We start from the raw sequence: 21,943 nt of genomic DNA, 5'->3' as shown, positions 1-21,943 counted from the left end.
AGACAGTCTTGCCCTCTCCTACCGTTTTTTGTCACTTTCACACCCTGTGGCTGTTGGTGTCTTTAGTTGCTGCTGGTCTGGATACAGGAATGTTGGAGACCCTATTTGAAAAAATAAAAATGGGGTCATGAAATTTAGAAAACTCCAACCATCCCCGGCATTAAATCAATAGCACCCATGTTTAATAATTAGGCCTTCCTCCAGCCATAACATTAAAATAATATTACTCACATTTCATAAATAGATCTATTTCCCTCCAACCAACCCCAGCAAAAAAATAATAGCATTTACATTTAATATTGGAAATTCCCACAACCATCCCCAACATTAAATAATTTATATTCACTTTTAGTAAATAACCCTCCTCCTTAAACTCAGCCCCACATTCAGTTAATAACCTCAAACCACCGCATTAATTTTAAGGTCCCGTCACCCCATCCTAATTTAATAGGCAGAACTAATAAATTAAATAGGCCACCAATAAATTAAATTGCCCCATCATCACCCTGCAAATAAAATAGTACCCATTAAATAATTAGCCACCATCTATACTTCCTCATTAAATTAATAGCCTACCTCCCACCCAAGTAATACAAGTAATATTAAGACAGCCCCTTCCCTTTCCTCATATCACACATTGTATTAAGAACCCCCATTCCTTCACACATTATAGCAACATATCTCTCCTTTCCTTCACACATTATAGCAGCTCTCCCTTCATTCCTATTTATGTTATAACAGAACCCCTTCCTTTCCTTCACACATTATAACAGCCCCCTTTCCTTCACACATTACAGCAGTCCCCTCCCTATAGTTTTGTATGTGGTGTCCTCTCCCTATAGTTTTGTATTTGAAACCCACCTCCCTATTGATTTGGAAAGGCAGCCACTCTCCCTATAGTTTTGTATGTGCAGCCCAAACCCTATAGTTTTGAATATGCAGCACCCCTCCCTATAGTTTTCTGTGCTCAGCCATCCTCCCTATAGTTTTCTATGTGCAGTTTCCCCTATAGTTTTTTATGCAAAGCTCTGCTCCGTATAGTTTTCTATCTGCAGACCCTCTTCTTATAGTTTTCACTGTGCAGCCACCCTCTCCCTATAGTTTTATATGTGCAACCCCCCACTATAATTTTCTATGTGCAGTCCCCAATTCCTATAGTGTTCTATGAGCAACCCCCCACCCTATAGTTTTCTATGTGCCGCCCCCTGTCACGGGTCGCCACGCTGCTCGCGATGACCTGTCTCTCTCATGTCAAGTCCAAGCTGTTGCCCAGGGAGCGAACTGGTTGCCTGGGCAACAGCCGGGATGCTATTTCTCTCTCATCTGCTGCCATGCCCGGATAGCTGTAAACTGCCAGAACACGTGGGCAGTTAGGTCTAGTTAATTATAGCCTCCTGGGGCTGCTTAGGTGCAAGGTATTAGGAATAGCAGGTAATTGCTGTTTTCAGTCTGTCTGCTGCAGTGTTGTTTTCAGACTGGGTGTGATGACTTGAACTCCTCTCACCTGCAGCTCAATCTGACACCTGCCCTGATTGACTACTCATTATTTAAGACCTTTGCTAGTTATAGCGTTCACACACTTGTTTTTCTGTGCTCCTGTTTCTGTTTATTATCTGCTCCTGTTTGATATTCCGTTTTGACCTCTGCTTGTTACCTGACTATCCCTGATTGCTGCCTGGATAGACCTTTTGCTTATGACTTTGTACTGCCTCTAGCACCATCACTACACAGGCCACAGCTGGTACTACACCATCCTCTATTCTAGACTGCCAATATGTTATACTGGTGGAGGTTGGTACTGCATCCTGTTGCAAACTCAGAAGACCTCTATTGCCTGTTCTAGGAGTTTATGTTTGAGACGCTAGCCTGACACTCCCCTCCCTATAGTTTTCTATTTAACCACCCTTCCTATAGTTTTATGTGTGCAGCCCCTCCTATAGTTTTTAGGTGCAGCGCCCTCACTTACCTATAGGTGCTCCTCTGTAGCATCGCTGGTCAGATCAGATCAGACAGGAAGTGAAGTGAACACATCCTGTCTGAGCGCACAGGCAGCCTTAGGCCATTCAGCAACAGGCAGCCAGGCAGCCTCATGATTGGCTGCCTATTGCTTTCCACTGACCACCAATTCCTTTGACCCTTCTCACCCCAACCTGCCCAGTGCCGGGCGCCAAAAAAATAAATAATAATAATTACAAAAAAAAAGTCATACAGGAGGTGCTCTCTGGCCTACCGGGAAACATATGTCCAATTCCGCTCCTGCTTATGGATATATACCGACTGGACCTATCCAATAGCTCATCTCATTTTCATTTTGAGAGTTCAAATAATATTTTTTCTGTAGCAATCATGAATTGTGCTTCCATACTTCTGAACTCCTCTGTGATCCCTTAAAGATTGCCAAGGGATTGTGGTTAATATGACAGGGGTTTTGGAGGTTACAGGAACTCAGACTCAGCTAGTGTCTCTTTTATTGGTACTTCGTATTATTCTGGCTCAGTCACAAAATACAGGATTAATTCTTTCTGGGGATGTAGTGTTGTGTCATCCATCACAGATGGCTCTTATTAAAGAAGATCATGAAGTGAAGGCCCTGGGGAAAAAAAATCAATGTGGTGTAAGTATATGATGAAAGTTGTATATACATAGTGACTGCTAAGGGATAAGAGAATATGTTGTGGCTATCAAACATACTATAGGTAAAGCAGGGTTACAATCTACAAGCTGTCATACTTCATCTAGTTAAGTGGAAGTGCCGAGGCCTGAATGTAATAAAGCCCTGTTTTTGAAAAATATAAAGTTCCATCAAACGCTGTGTGATGGCGGCCATTGTGTCCTAACGCAGCAGAGGCAGGAAAAATGATGAGGTTTATAATGCATGTTCAGTCCCTGCAATAGGAATGATTTTTAAGTTTTATGTTTGTGCTCTTGGGGAATGGAGGAGGTAAATATAGTTTTTTGTTTTTTTGTTTTATTAAATTAGACTCACCATGATGTTACCTCTCCATCATGCTCCTGAGCCTCAGACACTGTTGGAGAGAGAAGATGGCTTCCTGATGAACCTGAGGATGCAAACATAGGACAATGTTAACATTATTTTTTGATGACTATTTAAAATTATTAAGAATTGTTGCCAGTACAGTTGAATCACTTCCACAGATCTAATTAAGGGCCTGGATGTTCATAGCATATTGTGATACTCACATGTGTCAAGTGGGAAAAAAAAAGTTATGAAGCAAAAAATAAATAAACACGCTAAATACTATTTAAATACTTGTATTTAATTAATGTTTATTTTACTTACCAGACCTAGGTGGTGCTAATGTCCAGTCTGTATTCTGCACATTAACCCCGTGCAGGAAAAATGTGCTGTAATTCCTCCTCATAGGGGTTGTACTCAAACGACAGGGGTGGCCGTTTTCCTTTTGATGCTGTTGCTTTGCACTTCTCGCTTCCTGTAAATGTCCACACTGCGCTGGACAAATCCAAGTCCATTTGCATCTGCCTATATTTCAGACCACATGGGATGCTTGTGAGCTGACAAGGTTTTTACTGTCTGGCTGCCCAAAATTCTAGCATAGACGCCACTATACTTGTGATAAGGGCACAATTCTCATTGTAAGTAAATCTGACATTACGACCCAATTTTTCTTTTGTCAAAGAGTAGAGTGTCCTGACTCCCTACGTCCTCACCACCCTCTCAACCCATCACCTCTCCCTGCAGCTTTCACCCCACCTCTACCTCCTTCTCACTCTCCGTGTGCTCCTCCACTCCACTCCTCCCACTCGCTATGCTCAGACAAAACACAGAACAAAAACAGACACTTACAATCTCACAACACAAAAACACAAGTAAAACACCGAACAAAAGTACAGTACAAAGACACAAGACACAGCACTGAAAAATCAATGTAAACTCACCAAATCACCAATCCAGCAACTACCAACTGCCTATTGCCTCTCTCCTGCCTCTAACTCATGCAACCTTATCAACTAAGCATAGGCATTAGGCAGGCTTATACAGTGCAGATGAAGCTGAAATCCTGCAATTTGAGTGTTTTCAAATCAGCCAATGAGAATTTGGCATTATTTAAAAATCACTCAATTTCTATAAAGTCGCAGGTTTGAGACCAAAATACGTGGAGATTTGCAGGAGATGAGGTGATTACAAACATGCTGGAAAAATCAGACATTGATAAATTTCCTTCAAAGTCTACATTGACAGAACTAGATCTAAGAATGCGTCCTAGTGTATTGGTTCTCTAACTAATTAAGAGGTGCACCATGTAACCAATATCCTTACTCCTGGCTGCTACAGCAATTGGCTGATTATGGTCAACATCAGGCATATTAAAATCTCCGATAATTATTACCTGGGTAATTGTTACTACAGGAAATTACTTAGTTAAGCAAAAAGTGAGGTTCAGACAAGAGGAAAGCAACTGTTGTTCTCATGTGGAGAACGGAGAGTTTGTGTAAACCCGCAATATTGTAAAATGATTATGCATCAAAGCCTGTGCATTCACTGATCTTAATAATACACTAAACCTGAAACAATTAAGTGTTTATTATTAAATAAAGCTGACTGGAAGTTTTCATGTCTAAAAAACCCGACTCTGACGGCTGGTTTTCTTTATTTGCATCACTTTGGTACAAGGGCCATACCTTTACCTAATAGGCAGGCTTACAGTCACATAAAGAAATTAACACATTGGTGAATTGAACACAGGAGTGCCTTAAGTTTTAAAAAGCATATGCTATGCTTTGCAGTTTGATATTTTTTCTAAATCATCAGTTTTCTGCAATTAATTAATACCTGAAGGATGTAGCTTTACCTGCTTGGGACGGAGGTTGAATAAAATACTCTCAAAAGACCTTTCTTTAAAGCACAAAAAAGTCAAGCTATACATACCTAGCACAATTTATTTTTATTTTAAATAAACACGCAAACAAAACAACAGTTTTAGGTTACTTACTCACTGGCAGTAAATGATGACATCTGTTTGTAATGCAAGCTATGCAACTTTCAATAGATGTGAGAATAAAAATCATTGTATCATATAAGAATGTATATATTTACATTAACATCCATTGCCTTGTTGTGAGTTATTTTGAAAGTATTGTGTACCATTTTGGTGCTCAATGTGAGCACATTGTAAATGCAATTTAGAAGATAACACCTTCCTGCTTTGTCACAGAAGGACATTTAGAATACAGAGAATAAATGCACTTGTATACACCTCAAACACATATCAAACACAGACTAAATAGATATGTAAGCAAATGCGGTTTATAAACACTCTAATGGTGTTTTAATATTGAATAAAAAGACAATGCCTGTGTGCCCTTACCCTAGCATTTCTAAAATTATTTTGTTCACTAGATGAGGTGGGACATGTAAGAAAGATATACAGGACTTTGCTCCTAGTAGCTCAAGTGTTAAGAAACAACCTGAAAATGCTGGGTACACACTGTAGGTTTTTCAGCCAATTATGAGGCCAACCACACAATAAATTACCGTTCGGCCTGATATCGCATAGTGTGTACGCTACAACGATGAACGATTATTGTTCCAAAGCACATCATATCTTTTGATATGATTTTTAAACCGGACTAAAAAATCTTGTTCAACAATGGAACAATGCTGTTCTAATTCTGAAGTGTGTCTGTACTCACGACTGGCAGTATCCATAGAACTCTATGGAGTGTGCAGAGTCACAATCTTTTCAGCTGATGGATATGACAGATGAAGAGCACAGATCTGAAGGGAAATCTTGTAAGATGTGTTTAGTGTGTAAACATGAATCGACATGCTGATCGAGACTTTTCAGTTGATGGTGTAATTGCTAACTATATTGCATCGGGAGAAATTTTCTGTAGTATGTGCCCAGCCTAATTATAATTAAAAGCATTGAGAGTAGGTGTTCTCTTATTTTTGTTCACTTTGATCCTTTGATCTCTTTCCATCTTAGAATGAAGATAGATTTAACTAAACAAAATTGTGAAGATATTCGTATTTGCTTAGGAATCAGGACTCAGAAACATACATGTTATTTAATGTGTTTACTCATAAAAAGAAGCATGGAAGACACCCTACTTATATACAGGTCACATGAGCATTTTTCTCCATGGTGCTTCTTTTTTACCTTGTGTTGTTTTTTTTTTGCTTGATTTTTTGAAAAAAGTTAGCATGTACGTTTTCCCCAGTAACATTGCATCTTTTTTTTTATCCTACCAACGCCCAAAAAACATATTGTGTATTTTTTGTTACATATATTTTATTTATATTTTCTGCAAATAAGAGATAATAAAAAGTAGTGTATAGTAGTAATAATAAGTCTAATAGTAAAATACAGCAAACATATGTAACACCTTACCATACATTTTAATACCAATCAGGTGCCTGAGGCCTTGAGCAAAAATGGTTTATAAGTAAACTTTCCTTAATTGTCACTATTATTATTATTTACAGCCAGTGCACCCTCAGAAATATACACCAAAATGTATTTGGTTTATTTAGCTCAACCACGTCTTCAATAAGAAGAGTTTTGCAAAATGTATGTTGTTTATATTGTATAATGTTTAAGGCGCTCAGAAGCTTTTTGTTTTTAGTTTTATACTATTTAAGAATTATATCATTAAAAGGGAACTTCACATTATTTTCTATTCTTAACCCACAATTGAAAAGATGATTTAATAATTAAATTTTTATTTTTGCAGTTGTATCGTGGTGTGAATGTAATATGTTACTATAATATATCACAGTTCCCTCTATCGATTGTAATTGTGTGCTGGGAACATGAGCAGATATATGTTTCATGTGAGGTTGAAAGTCTTAGGGGTAAATGCATCAAACATTCTAAACATGGAGGTGCAACCAATCAGATTCTAGCTATCAATTTCTGGAATGTACTAAAAAATCATAGCTAGAATCTGATTGGTTGCTATGGTCAACACCTCCACATAAACTTAAATATATAAAAATAAATGTAAAAACATATAAAGCACCAACTAAAAATGACATATAAACTGGAGCGTAACTAGATTTTTTTTTGGGACCCATAGCAAAATCACCTCACTTAACCTTCTCTTTATCTGCTGCATGCCATTCTGCACTTCATTTCCTGCTTAGAGGGGAAGAAAACTTAAAAGGTCCTTTCCCCTTTGAGAAAAATGTATTTTTGCAACCTCAGAATGTCCCATTGGGTTGACTGTATCCTGGGGCTTCTGATTCATCTTGTAGGGCTGCAGACACACAGCAGGGATCTACTTAAGCTCTCTGCTGACCATAGACACTGCAGTGGGAAGCAGGGCCAGGGAATAGCACAGTTGGCAGCTGTATGCAGCTAGCTACTGCAACAACTACTGCCCTCTCGGTTATGCCACTGTATTAATATCTAAAACACATGCTTGCTCGCTCTACTACGAAAAATACATATACAATAATGATTATTGCACTTTTCTATGGATGTTGAAGATGATAATGCCTTAGAAATTAGAATTATATAAAACAATTTGTACAACTGATGCCAGTTTTCAAAAGTGTAGTTAAGTCAGCATAACACCACTAGTCCATGTTAATAATTATATACTTAAATGCTTATATGAAATGTTGTTTTCCAATTTAATAAAGTTATGCAGTATTAGACAACATTATTCTCAGTTTAGCAGAATAACACCTGGTCTAACTTCCTCAAACATGTAGATAAAATAGCCAAATTTGCTGATAAATAGGTGTTTTGTGGATTCTCCATGCAATCTGAAAGAAAAATAATTTACACACATACTCTACTCTAGCCAAAACTAGAGTTTAGTCAGTTGGTTCACAAACATTGCAGAAGCCAGTCTTCTTTTCTCAGATGTTTAGTTTAGTCTAATACAGAAAGAAAACAGTTACCTTGGCATGCATTTGCATTTACACTGTGCCTTATTAAATTAAACTTTGCTTTAATAGCTTCAACTTGAAAAGTTGCCTGAATGGATTTTCCAGTCACCAGTTTGCAGTATCACACTAGAATGCATCTATCCTTGAATCAACTAGTAAAATGATTTTAAAATAGATGTCCTAGGTAGTAAAATTAAATGTGTCTAGCTTATTTTGGAGTATGATTCTGTTGGATTCCCTAAAAGATATCCATATAATATTGTCTTGTAATGTAGGGGTGCAAGTAAAAAAATAACATTCCAATTCCAGTTTTTAATTGCAATTATCACTCTTTGGATCTTTTTTAGTGACGTCTATTTCTAAAAGAGGGCAACATTAACACCCCTTTCCCCACCTTGTGTCTGAGTTCTATAAAGCATCTGCTCTCACTTGTCTCCTGCACGTTCCCCATGAAATATATTGGTATTATACTTGTCTGTTTTTTTCTATGTGTGATTTATTTCCAATTGAAGACACTCCTATCATAAACTTTCAGGAGGGTGACATTATCACAGAGTGCACCCAGGTAAAATAATGTTAAAGTCCTCTGTTGTAGATATATTGTACACTATTGTTATATTGTATACAATGGGTAGAAAAAAAATGTGGCAGCAAGGAATAAATAAGGCAAAAAGGAACACAAATGAGGAGATGGGGCAGTTGGCAAATGACACAAGGGGGTAGACACGAGTCACTGAGAAAGAAGAATAATGACAAATGGGCGCATTAGGGGTTGTATTGGAGGCATGGGGATCAGCAGTCTGCAGCATAGTACAGAATGAGTGTTGTGAATTTAGCCCTTCATCCCATTCCACAAACAATATCCTAAGTAGCCTTCAGAGACTCCCAAGAGAGGTCCATGCCTAGGTATTTTGCCAACTTCCCCTTCTCGACAACCCCAGGCATTACTTATGGGGGGAGAGAAGGGCAGGGAAAATGAGAAGAGAGGGGGCTACAGAACACATGGAGAGAGGGAGCTGGTGAAAATAGGGGGAAGTGGGCTACAGAAAATGTGGAGAGAGGGAGCTAGAGAAAATGGGGGAGAGGGGGCTACAGAAAACGCTGAGAGAGGGAGCTGGAGAAAACGGGGGAAGAGGGGGCTACAGAAAATGTAGAGAGAGACGGTTGGAGAAAGTGCAGGGGGAGAGGGGACTGGAGAAAACAGCGGAAGAGTAGGCTACAGAAAACAGAAGGAAATGAGGCTACATAAATTGGGGGAAGAGGGGTCTACAGAAAATAGGAGAAGAGGAGGCTGGAGAAAACATAGAGAGAGGGAGCTGGAGAAATAAGGGGTGAGTGAGGGCTATGCAAAAAGTGGAGCGAGAGGGCTGGAGAAAACAGGGGGAGTAGGGTCTGCATAAAATGTGCAGAGAGGAAAATGGAGAAAATAGGGGGAGGGGATACAGAAAATGGGAGGGGAGGCTTTAATAAATATAGAGACAGCTGGAGAAAAAGGGGGGAAAAGGGGCTATACTTAATGTGGAAATAGGGGCCTGGAGAAAATTGGTGGAGAGTGGGCTACAGAAAATGTGGCGAGAGGGGACTGGAGAAAATGGGGGGCAGTGGGGGCTACAGAACTACAGAAAATGTAGAGAGAGGGGGCAGAAGAAAATGTGTGTGGAGGGGCTGAAGAAAACAGGGGGCAAGGTAGCTGTAGAAAACAAGGAGAGGGGTGAGTTGGCTGGATAAAATGGGCAGAGAGGTGGATGGAGAAAATGGGGGGAGAGGGGACTGGAGAATACAGAGCTAGAGGGAGACTTTAGAAAACAGGGGGAGAGAGGGTCTACAGAAAATATGTGTGGGGGGTGGGTACTGGAGAAAACAGGGTGAAAGGAAAACAGTGAGAGAATGGGACTACAGAAAATGCTGGGAGAGGGGGCTGGAGAAAATGGAAGCAAGAAGAGACTGGAGAAATCGACTAATTTAAAGGAAATTGAGGTATGAGCAACCATTTATTTTATTCGTATTTGCCCATTATTTGGCTCTCCACTGTTGCTATCTATTAGTATAGTGAATTTTACATCTGCAGAATATATTTACCCATAAATAAATGTAATCTAAATGATATATAAAGCATTAAGTTGTTTATTTATTAAACTCTTTTGGGCAAGAGAGCATGTGAGAAAAAAGTTGTATTGCATGGGGGCATGTTTGAGAAAAGCTGGTGGGAAGGGAAGCTATTTGAGAGAAAAGCTGGCGAGAAGGGGGACATGTGTGAAAAACCTGGCTAGTGAGTCTAGGTCATGGATGCTTATGAAAAAAAGCTAGTGGGCAGGGGGGGCATGTGAGAAAAGCTGGTGGAATGGTGGTGGCGTGTGTGTCAAAAGCTGATGGGTATGAGTGGTATGTGGGAGAAATGCTGATGGGTATGTAACAGTGTGGCAAGGTTTTTATTGTTTTATTCTGAAATCTAAAATTTGGAGTCTCTCTTCTAGAAATCCTGCATTTGCTATTGGGCAGCAGTAAATCCTGGACAGAATTATGCGTCAGACATCAGTACATCTGGACACCAATGCATCTGGACTGCAGCATTACAAGCCAGCCAGGAGGTGATAAGAGTTATCATTTTTAATTTCACGAATGTCAAGAGTGTGAGGGGCTAGGTAGTGGGAAAGGGGGGGCGGTATGCTGAAGCTTTGCTAGGGTGCCAAGAAACCTTGCACCAGCCCTGACTGCATGACTTGTTCAGCAAAGGCAAAATAAAAATATTATCCATACAGTCCAATGGAACAACAGTTCTTATTGTTACGAGCCGATGCGGTTTCCATAGCCGCGGCGACTCGCTCTCTTACCCCGGCTGCATCCTGGCCGTCCCCATGGCAACTGAGACGTCACTTCCAGTTTTGCCCTGGCTGTTGCTAAGGCAACGGTTGGGACACTCTGATTCAGGTCGCTGTGTCCTGACATGACAGCTGGTCAGGAGCGTGTGCAACTAGGGTAAATTAATCAACAGACTCCTGAGGCTGATCAATTTCTGCTGGGTGCTGATTGGTGGATCTGTGTATTTAAGGCAGGGAGGGATTAGCCTCTCTGCTGGTTATAGCTCTCAGTTCCTGGTTGCTGACCTGCTCCTGTTCATTGTACTGTTTCATGTTTTGGATTATCGTGTGTGACCCTAGGCTAGTTTTCTTGGACATTGATTATTTGCTTGTGACACCTGATGTTTTGCCTGTGACTCGGATATTCTTGTCTTCGGCCGGTCCTGACCTTTTGCTTGGATCTCACCTCGCTGCCTGTTATCTGCCCTTTGGCAACAGCTTGTTCCTGACCACTGTTTCACCTGTCATCGCCTCCTGTTCCACACTGCGGTGATATTTATAAGCTTACACTACACTGAGTTTAAGACCTGGGTGCAAAACGAGTTCTACGGGAAAGGTGGCTGCTAAAGGTGACCATTTGGTTCTGCAAGCTTATGATATCAGCTATTAGCCATAACACCTATGGCTATCATGACAAATTTACCATGAAAATAGTACCATAAAGTATTTATTTGTTTTTCCAGTGAATCTCTCAGGAATTAATAAAGTACGCTTCTTTTATTTAAAGAATATATGTAAGAAGATATGTACAAAACATTTTTTTTTCATGTTTTAAAAACAATGAAAGCCTTTAGGGCCATATGAGTTTGCAATGATTTTCTTATGCAAATTGTAGCTTTAGATGACAATACGGGAAAACGTTCAATTATCTTTGATAGATGTTTTAAGAGCTGTCTCAAAAATGGTGAGACTTGTTTCAAATTGATATTTAAGGCTATCCCAAATAGATGCCTCTGAAGGCAATTGTTAAGCTACTGTCACGGGCACTAGGAGTCTTGCCCAGTATTTCACCAGATGACTGGGCTTACCAGAGTCGTAAAGTTCACACAACGGTCCTCTGGTAGCGGGGTGACTAGCGGAACAGATATCACAGCAGATGGAGAGAGAATGCCAGAAAATAATAGGAAAGTCAGTGACTTGCAGCAATCTTTGGTCAATGAATCAGCCTCTAGCTGATATAGTGGAAAGGCAGATTTGAACACGGAGATCAGGATGGACGTGAGTAGATGCAGGGAGGTGCAGGAAAGTCAGTGGTCTGCGTACAGCAAGTTGTACCACTGCTTATGGTGAAGAGACTTGTCCAGGTGCAGGTAGGTAGCGGGGAAGTCAGTGGTCTGTGTATAGCAAGTTGTACCACTGCTTATGGTGAGAAGACTTGTCCAGGTGCTGGTAGGTAGCGGGGAAGTCAGTGGTCTGCATATAGCAAGTTGTACCACTGCTTAATAGGTGAGGATGTGTACAAGTATATATGAGTGGTAGCATACAAAGATAATAGGATGCAGACACTGAGAGCACAGAGGAACTTGATCCCAATAGGTATGCAGCTTATCCAACAAAGTCTATATAACGGTATGTGTGACGCTGCTTGGTAGAGACTTGCTCAGCACAGATATGCAGGCCAATAATGGATAGTCAATTACAGTTATGCATATAACGACTGAGTAGTACAGTTAATTCCAAACAGGTATGCAGCGTAACAATAACAGTCTATAGCAGGTATGGATACCGCTGCTGAGCGTGGAGACTTGTCCTAGTGGATATGCAGCGTAAACATAGAAAGTCAATAACAGATAGCCATACCGCTATTCAGTAGAACAGTCTGTCCACAGGGAGATGCAGGAACTGCAGAGACGCTGGACGGCAGAGACGAGCGTAGGAACCACAGGTGAGTAGATCCGGTAATCAGAGTCCAGCTGAGGACACAGGCAGGAAACAGGAGACTGTAGCAGGTATGGAAACCAGCGATGAGAAGCACAGGGAATCCACAGGAACTGAAGACACTAGTAGTACACAGGAGATAGTAGCGGGCATGGAAACCAGCGATGAGTAGATCAGGAATCAGCAGGAAACTGAAGACACTAGTAGAACACAGGGAACACCTACAGAGACTCACAGGGAATGAGACTCCAAGATCAGGCAATGAGGTAATGCACACAGGTGCCTTAAATAGGGAGTTGCCTGATCAACCAATTTGGATTAAAAGCAACAGTCACAAGAGTTCTTGGGAGCTGCGCATGCACAGTCCATTAGGATGGCGGAAGGCCGCGGTTTAGGATAGGTGCCGGCAGGAAGGCTAGGGAGCCACGCACCAGCGCAGAGGCACTCACGGTCCGGTGAGTGACAGCTACATTCCGAAGAATCATTAGTGTAAGGTGCCTCAAGTTTACCTAAACTAAATAGATGATCGAAACTTTAAAAACTGTTTCATGATATATGTGTTAAACAATATCAAGGTGAAATTTGGTCTTAAGTGTTTCCCGTCCTGCTGTACCTCATCCAGGACACACAACAGAATTAATTGACCTTTGTCATTTCAGCTCTATTCATAGATTATAAATTCAAATACAGTGCTGAAAGGTCAAAAGAAAAGAGGAACTAGACTCTGTATTACAGCAGTTTGCACCTCTGAGAAATAACCCGTTCTACCAAGAAATTTCATTTAATGTAGTTTTATGAAAATAAATGGAAATGGCAACTATGTTATACAATAGGAAATACTATATGAATTTGCAATGATTTTGCAAGCCATCGAACTAAATATGGCCATTTGCGAGAAAAATAGAAAGCTTTTTAGTCTGACTCTCTTATTTACAGTCTATGAATTTTTATAAATTCCCAAGAAATAGCATATATTGAAGACCACTTGCCTTTTATCCAGCTTACAGCTTCTAAGAAAAGACTGAGTGGTAGACAAGTGAGGTAACACAGAATCCAGAGTATGAGGTGTATGAAGCCCTGTCAGTTTCAATTCCTGACATTATTTCCCCTTTCTGAGAAATGTTGTTTGGAAAGATCTTTTTCCTAGTTTGCTATTAAAAAACATTCTTGAATCATCAATTCTTTACACTTCATACTCATCTTCTCCATAATTCCTAACTGGATCTGATACAGAATTTGAGCACCCAAGAAATGGATTATAATAACTGGCTTTATTTGCACTTAGCTCTAAAAGCGTCCAATAACCTCTTGACTCAATTTTCAAGATGGAATCTTTAATTTCATATTCAACCAGACTTTTTCTCCCATATGGTAATCAGAGAAATTTTTGAGGTGTCTGCATCTGGTATCAGGGAAGGAGTCCAGTTGCTAGAGTGGAATAAATTCAAAACTGGCCAAGGTTAATGCAGTCAACACTGAAGCTTAATTAAACAATTTGAAATCAGAATACATGTAAAAAGTGGAAATGCTCAGGCTCGGTTCCCAGAGAACGGAACACATCCGAACTTAGCAGACTTTAAAGCGCCCTCGGAATTGAAAACGAGGCAAAACGTCATAGTTACGACATCGCATCTCGGATCTCGCAAGTTTTGGATTCTATAAGTACTGCCCTCCATGGTGATCCAGCACCATTTTACAGAGGGACACAGAAGGGGTAGCACAGTCTCTAGTGCAGTTGGGCAGAGTCATAGGTAGAAAAGAAAGAGGAGGGGTAGCAGTGTTCTTTAAAGTCTCCAGTGACATTCAGGAGCGCTCCATTGCTCCATTGCTAATTGTCAATTGTGAATTAAGAACAACAAGGATCTGAGGCCAATTATACAGGATAAAAATGAACAGACAATTCTGTAGCCTCTTTTGGTTTTATGAAGCACACATTTATAATCATCATTTTTATAAGGCATCACGTATAACCATCTTACATGAATACAATAAATATAATAAAATATAGATATTGATAATAACAGATACATTAATACAATTAAGCTTAATAACAGACACATTGATAGTTATGACCTAGCAATTACATGTAGCATGGATACATGAATGGATGTGTGTGAGTTAGCAGACAGTGGGACATTTAGTTTAAGGCAAGACAACAGGCTTGTATGAGGGAGACAGACATGAGACATAGGGTGGAATGGACCCTTAATATTCTAATACTTTAATGAGATAATTATATTAATGTGTTAAGCATAATATTCATTTTTTTTTTCTTTATTTAAATTAAATGTAAGCTTGGTCTTATATATGTATTTCTTTGTATTTATTAAAAATAAAAAAGTTGGGCAATAATAAAGTAGGTATTGTAGATGGTGCTCTGCATAGCTTTGATCCTGCATACTCCCTGACCAATATATTTGGAAAGACCACAAAATCACAGGGTATTTAAGTGTGAAGTAGGCTACCCTTGCATTCACCATCATGCATCATTTTTTCTTATGCATATCTACCAGTATTGAAAAACAACGAGCTTGCTACTTTTTCAAATAAAAATGGTAATTATATATATATATATATATATATATATATATATATATATATATATATATATATATTCCTTTATATACAGAAGGCATTGGGATGTAAAAGTCTGTCAATATGGAGAAGGGGGGGATACTGTCGTGGGAGAAGCAAAAAGTTACATAACAATGGAAGGTGTTCTTGTGTATATACATGCACATGCTTAGGGTCAATATTCATGGTAACCTACTTCATGTATAATGTGCATATCTTAGCAAAATAAGAATATTCCCTTGTCTGCTTGGTAGCATTCAACAGATATTTTAGTTTTTCAGCCATTGGATATCACTATTGTTTGAAAGCTACTGGTAATTTGTAGTTAATATTTCATCATTTTCAGAGCCAGTCATGCAATTTCTATTCAAGCAAATCTATACAAATAAGAAACTAAAAATGAATTGTCATCTAAATAACTTACACATGTATGTTTAGTTGAAGGAAACATATTTTGTACCAGGAGTGAGCTGCTTTGTAGATCCATTGTTAAGTTAGAGAACTTTGCTTATTTCACATCTATAAAAGTCTATTTTTTACTCCATGCCAGTTTCTACATGTAATGTTTTTATGGTTTTAGGGACTTAATATGTCTAAAAAAAAATAGATGTTCTCAATGAATATGGAAAGCTTTACTTTACACAAATGAGCATGGCTGAAATACACAAGTCGGTTATTTTGGTCTTTGGAAAATTTGAATCTGGCAGGAAATATTTGATGAAAGGGTAAATGATTTTATGAGGTGCTTTCCAGAAGCATTTTTCATTTTCACATGCTTGACATTCTCTCATAATACATAGCACCAATTAGGAATAAATGTGACTGCAGACATAGTAGAGCTACAGAAATCAGAGAAATGGTGCGGTATTAATATGTTCAAGCTCTCTGGACAACTATAGATTTAGTTAGGACTTATTGGTAAATTGTTGATTGGCTGTATATAGGAAGAACTATTCATACAATAAAAGGGCAAGTTGGAAAAAAGAGACATCCTATCAAGGTGTAAGCCCGTAGGTCTCTTGTGTTCATAGTGTCAGAGGTTTTGAAACTCCAGTATCATGTCATTGTTTCACATACTATATGATAGAAATGCCCCAGACTTATTTGGAGTAGGGTATATACCAGTGCTGGCTAACCTGTGACACTCCAGGTGTTGTGAAACTACAAGTCCCAGCATGCTTTGTCAATATATAGCAGCTTATTGCTGGAAGGGTATGCTGGGACTTGTAGTTTCACAACACCTGTAGTGTCACAGGTTAGCCAACACTGGTATATACTATGGTTGTCTCAGTACTGTTCATTTGACTCACTTCTCTGATGAGTTCCTCCTCAATAATGTAATATAATAAATATAATCAATATATAATCAATATAATCAATATCACAGAGAAAGAGAACTTCTCTCTCTTGGCTTATCTGGGTCTGTCCTCGCCTGGTACACCTCATATCTCGCTAACCGCTCCTTCTCTGTATCCACGTCTGGCTCCTCCTCCACCCCCTCCCCTCTTCCTGTTGGAGTTCCTTTAGGGCTCTGTTCTCGGCCCTCTACTCTTTTCCCTCTATACCTCCTCCCTTGGTGCTCTCGTCTCCTCCTTCGGTCTTCAGTATGACCTTTATGCCGATGACATCCAACTCTACACCTCCTCGTCTGATCTCTCCCCTACCCTCCTCTCTCGTGTATCCGACTGCCCCTCTGCCATCTTCTCCTGGATGTCCTCCCGCTTTCTCAAAATTAACATATCTAAAACTGAACTTATTGTCTTTCCTCCTCCCAGGCTCCCCTCCCACCATGTCCTCTCTATCACCGTCAACAGCGCCACCATCTCTTCTGTCACCCAACTTCGCTGCCTGGGCATTACCTTCGACTCCTCTCTCTCTTTTGCACCCCACATTCAATCCCTCGCCCAAGCCTGTCGCTTCCAGCTTCGCAATGTTGCCCGCATCTGGCCCTTCCTCTCTCAGGATGCCACCAAAATCCTCATCCACGCACTCATTACCTCCCACCTCGATTATTGCAAACTCCTCCTTTCCGACCTCCCCCTCTCCCACCTTGACCCCCTCCGCTCTATTCTCAATGCGGTTGCAAGACTCATCTTCCTCTCTCGCCGCTCCTCCTTGGCATCCCCCCTCTGCCTTGCCCTACACTGGCTCCCCATCCCCTACAGAATCCTTTTCAAACTCCTGACCACCACATTCAAGGCTCTTTCCCAGTCCACTGCCCCTATATCTCTAACCTCCTCTCCATCCACACTCCTGCCCGCTCCCTGCGATCGGCCAATGACCGTCGCCTCTCCTCCACCCTGGTCACCTCTACCCACTCCAGAATCCAGGACTTCTCCCGTGCAGCCCTTCTTCACTGGAACAACCTCCCTCGCTCCATCCGTCTCTCTCCCAATCTAAGCTCCTTCAAACGAGCACTTAAAACTCACCTCTTCCTTAAAGCCTACCATCCTTACACCTAACCCATTATCCCCTCTCTCCAACCGGTCCCTTCTCCCTCCCATATGCGTCAACTGACTCCCTTTGTGCCTGAGTCTTGTTCACCCTCCCTTAGGATGTAAGCTCACTTGAGCAGGGCCCTTTTCCCTCCTGTATCCATACCTGTTCTTCTGCTCCGTACTTACTGCAGTAGACTGCCTGGAGCCTCTGAAGTTTGGTACTTATTGTTTATTGTTCAGTAATGACTTACCCTGTATAGTCTACTGTTTGTACTGTGTACGGCGCTGCGGAACCCTTGTGGCGCCAAACAAATAAAGGATAATAATAATAATATTTTATATTTTCCAAGTCCTGGTGTTGGCTATATTCAAGTCTTAAGAACAGTTACTATAGATGTTCTTTCAATAAAGTCAATTAAGTCAATAAAGTCAAAAAGTGAACATTCTCTTAGATAAGCAAGAAAACTCCAGATAGTTTGGGAACTCAAGATAACATAGTTGCCTTCTTCCTGATTTAATATGAGTTTATTCACTGCTTCAATAAAGCCCTGATGGATTCAACCATTACTATTACCATGCTGCTCCTGTATTTATTTCATCAAGTTAAATTCTTATTTTATTATATTTCATTGTTTTATGACAGATCGCATCTGAGCCTGCATGACGTATGAGCATAAAAGGGTTAATGCAAACTGATTACTCTGAAGCTCTAAGGAAGTCTGCAGTTACTCCCTGACTTATCTCATTATTCAATCTCAACCAAATTGAATCTTTCTTAAATCTTGTTATCCCAACAATTATTTTCCTTAAATATAGCATTTTAACAACCAAGCCTCAATGACTTGTGGATTTGTTAAGAACACACGGACACGTTATTAAATGGAGTTTAATATGATAAAGTCACAACCTTATTTTATAAATAAGAGAAACCAAAAAATACAATTGCAAGCAAGTTTCTTAAAATAAAAAGTAATACATTTTCCTTTCTTTTTTCTCATGGGATCTGCACCATGGAAGGTTGTAAATTGGGTGGAACCTCAATAGCAGATTGATCTCCAAAAACTGTCAATTTTCTAATATAAGTGTAGCCCCTGGCTTGGAGACTGATGTTAACAAGAGCCAATGTATTGCCAGTTTGACATAAAAATAATGCATTTACGCCTATATGCTGAGCTGTATACATCTTAAGACCCATGCAAGTTGACACCAATAACTTATGTACCAGGTTTACGCCAGGCACATGTCACAGACACTTATGCCTCACTTACACCCATGTAGGATATAAAAAAATCTAAACTTTTATTAAACAAATAATTTAGTTAATATTGATTAATTTCTCCTTTTAAACTTAACTTGTTGGAAGGTGATTAATGAATAGATCTCTCCAACAAATTTATAAAATTAAGAGAAATATTATAAAATGTGCAAAACAGGGATTATTAAATTTAGAAAAGTAAAAAGTAACAAACTGAAAATATCAAAAGCAATCAGTGTAAATTTAAAAAATCCCAGAATGTATAGTCAAAACAATGCTCTTGCAATAAATACTATACATAAGTAGTTATAATACATAGTCAAAATGAGATCTAATTAAATAGGGGTTAATTTAGAGTTGGACACATGTTCAACTGCAGTCTTTGTGCACTGTGCATGCACAGTAAAATGCAGTTGCATTTAGAGTTTTGTATAAATTGCACTTAAAGGCCCACACACCTGGAGAGGTGGACTGTGGGTATGCATGTGCAGGTTGAGTACAGTAGGGGCTGTCACACGTAAGTAATGCTGCGTAGAGAATGAATTAATTTAAATTACCTTGAATGGTGACTAAGCACAGTTAATCAGAGCAGTTTTCCCACCCTCCAGCCAATCAGACACAAGCCTTCATTAATTCTTGTTGTGGCACCACTGGGATCTAGTACCAACACTGTTATGATTCTTAATTTTAACCATATAAACTACCTCGAGAACACAGACAGAAGATACCCTATGAATTTAAATGATGCATATAGAGTTATTTGAGTAGTTAAAGTAAGTTTTTATATTAATAAAAATCCTTTTTGGATGATGTTTTCTTTCTTTGTTAGGTACTATTGTGGAGCTACGTGCTTCAGCAGGCCCTGCTTGCAGGGGCATGTTGGCTCTTATATTTCCCCGAGCGCCAGCATCCCCAAGCACTCAATGACTGCTAGGACTTGTAATTCAACAATTGTACCTAATGTATTTCTTCACATTTGACTATTACCCGGGCACCCATCACACCAATGGGACCAGGTTGAGCTTCAATGCTATCCAGCACAGGGCTAGTTGTCCCGGTTGGCAGGCCTGCAGATTTTGTACTGGCCTGATATCCCTTGAGATTTTAGCTTCATTCTTAAAGGACTGGGACTTGTTTCACATGACAGTGGGACCCCATGCTGCATATGTCCCCGTAATAGTATGACCAGTCTTGTCTGTAGCAGGTTACTGGTTTTGCAAGGTAACCCACACTTGTTGATGATGATGACTGACACATATTTACACAGGCTACATCTATACATATATCTTTACCCAGGTTGCATCTACACCGTATTTAGAGTTTGCAGAGATTTACGCCTACATTCACGCTGCAAAATTGAAGGCCCAAATCAGGCCCAATGTTCAAAGTGAGGCATTAATGTGCCTGATAATTCTTTGTGCCATTTCAAAGTTGCAACTGCCATGATTTTTAGGAACATGTTGAAATAATAAAATAGACACAGAATGGTGCAGCAAATATCAGATTAAGTCAGAAAGCACTAGAGGTTTGCATATTTTGTATAAATTAAACTTTTAGAGTGAAAAGGATTAATGACTTCTATCATCAATAAGCTATTCTTAATTATTAATAAAATGTGTTTGGCCTCACTAGTTGACACTAGAATCACTAGAATAGTCAATGATGTAATCTACACAAAGCAAAAAATATATAGCTAAGTGTAGAACTGGTGACCTGTGCAGGCCACACATCTGCTTTAGACACCTCCCCTGCAGGCAGAGAACAACATCTCCCTGCATGCAATAGCCTAGAGGAGCTGGTGAAGTAGCAGTTGAAAGCAGCAGTTGGAACTCTGAGAGGGACTAATGGAGGAAGAGGCAGCAGTTGGAAGAGAAGAAGAGACATGCAATATTAACAGAAAGGAGATAATTTATTTGGCAAGGAGCCAGTTATATGAATTTGGACATTGTCTTGTACTTCAGGCTGCAAACTGCTTTATATTAGAGCTAAAAGAAGAAGGGGACTATATTCCAGCTAGCTAATGATAAAGCTGCATATCCATATAGATATATATGTATTTTTTCTGGACTGAATTACTATTGATGTTTAAAGTAGAGATGCTCGGGATCGGTTTTCTGAAAAACCAAGCCCACCCGAACATCACAGATCCGAATACCGAGCCGAGCCGGCTCAGTACTGTCCTGCTTCCTCAGATCTGAATTGAGGCAAAACGTCATCGTTGTGTAGTCGGATCTCGAGGGTTTAACATTCCATAAGTACCTCCCTCCCCAGGAGTTTCAGCGCCATTGCTCACACAGAAACAGGGGTAGCAGTGTTCCTGTCACTCTCCATTCTCCAGTGACATTGCTCAGTGCCATTGTTCACACAGAAACAGGGGTAGCAGTGTTCTTATCACTCTCCAGTCTCCAGTGCCATTGCTCATAGAGAAACAGGAGGAGTAGCAGTGTTCTTGTCACTTGACAAAAATTGATTGGAAATGACTGTAAATTAATGTTATTGAGGTTAATAATAATAATGTAGAGAAAAAAAGAGCCAAATTATGTGATTTTAGCAATTTAAAAAAAAAAACCCAGATCCAAAACCAAAACCAAAACACATGAGAGCAGTTTTGCCAAACCCAAAACATGAAGTTAACACATATCCAAAACCAAAACCAAACCAAAACACAGGTGTCAGTGAACATCTCTAGTTTAACGTGATTTAGACAGATACCGATACATAGCTTTATATCAATATTTTAGTATAGCAACTATTATATAAGTGGTAATAGTTGTGCCTCTAATTTATAATATATCAGAGAGATCTGTTTTAGGTGTTATGTACCAAATGTTGTAGTATGCTTTTTGCTTATTTTCTGTGATTTTATTGTTCACACTATAATAGTCTATTTTTATATAAAATTCAAAATTTAATTAAGTGTGATTAAATTTTATGTGTGTGCCTGTGGTCTAGAAAAGGGGGGCAGAGGATTCCTTAGTCTCCCTCTGGTGTTGCTGAATCCATTACACTACCCAACAAAACCCTGGTGTGATATGACTAAGGTGGAGGCACTACGCTA

The sequence above is a fragment of the Mixophyes fleayi genome, chromosome 5 (genome assembly GCF_038048845.1).
Source record: "Mixophyes fleayi isolate aMixFle1 chromosome 5, aMixFle1.hap1, whole genome shotgun sequence".
Taxonomy (NCBI): Eukaryota; Metazoa; Chordata; class Amphibia; order Anura; family Limnodynastidae; genus Mixophyes; species Mixophyes fleayi.
The sequence above is the reverse complement of the archived record's forward strand: the minus strand, read 5'-3'. Positions refer to the sequence as shown.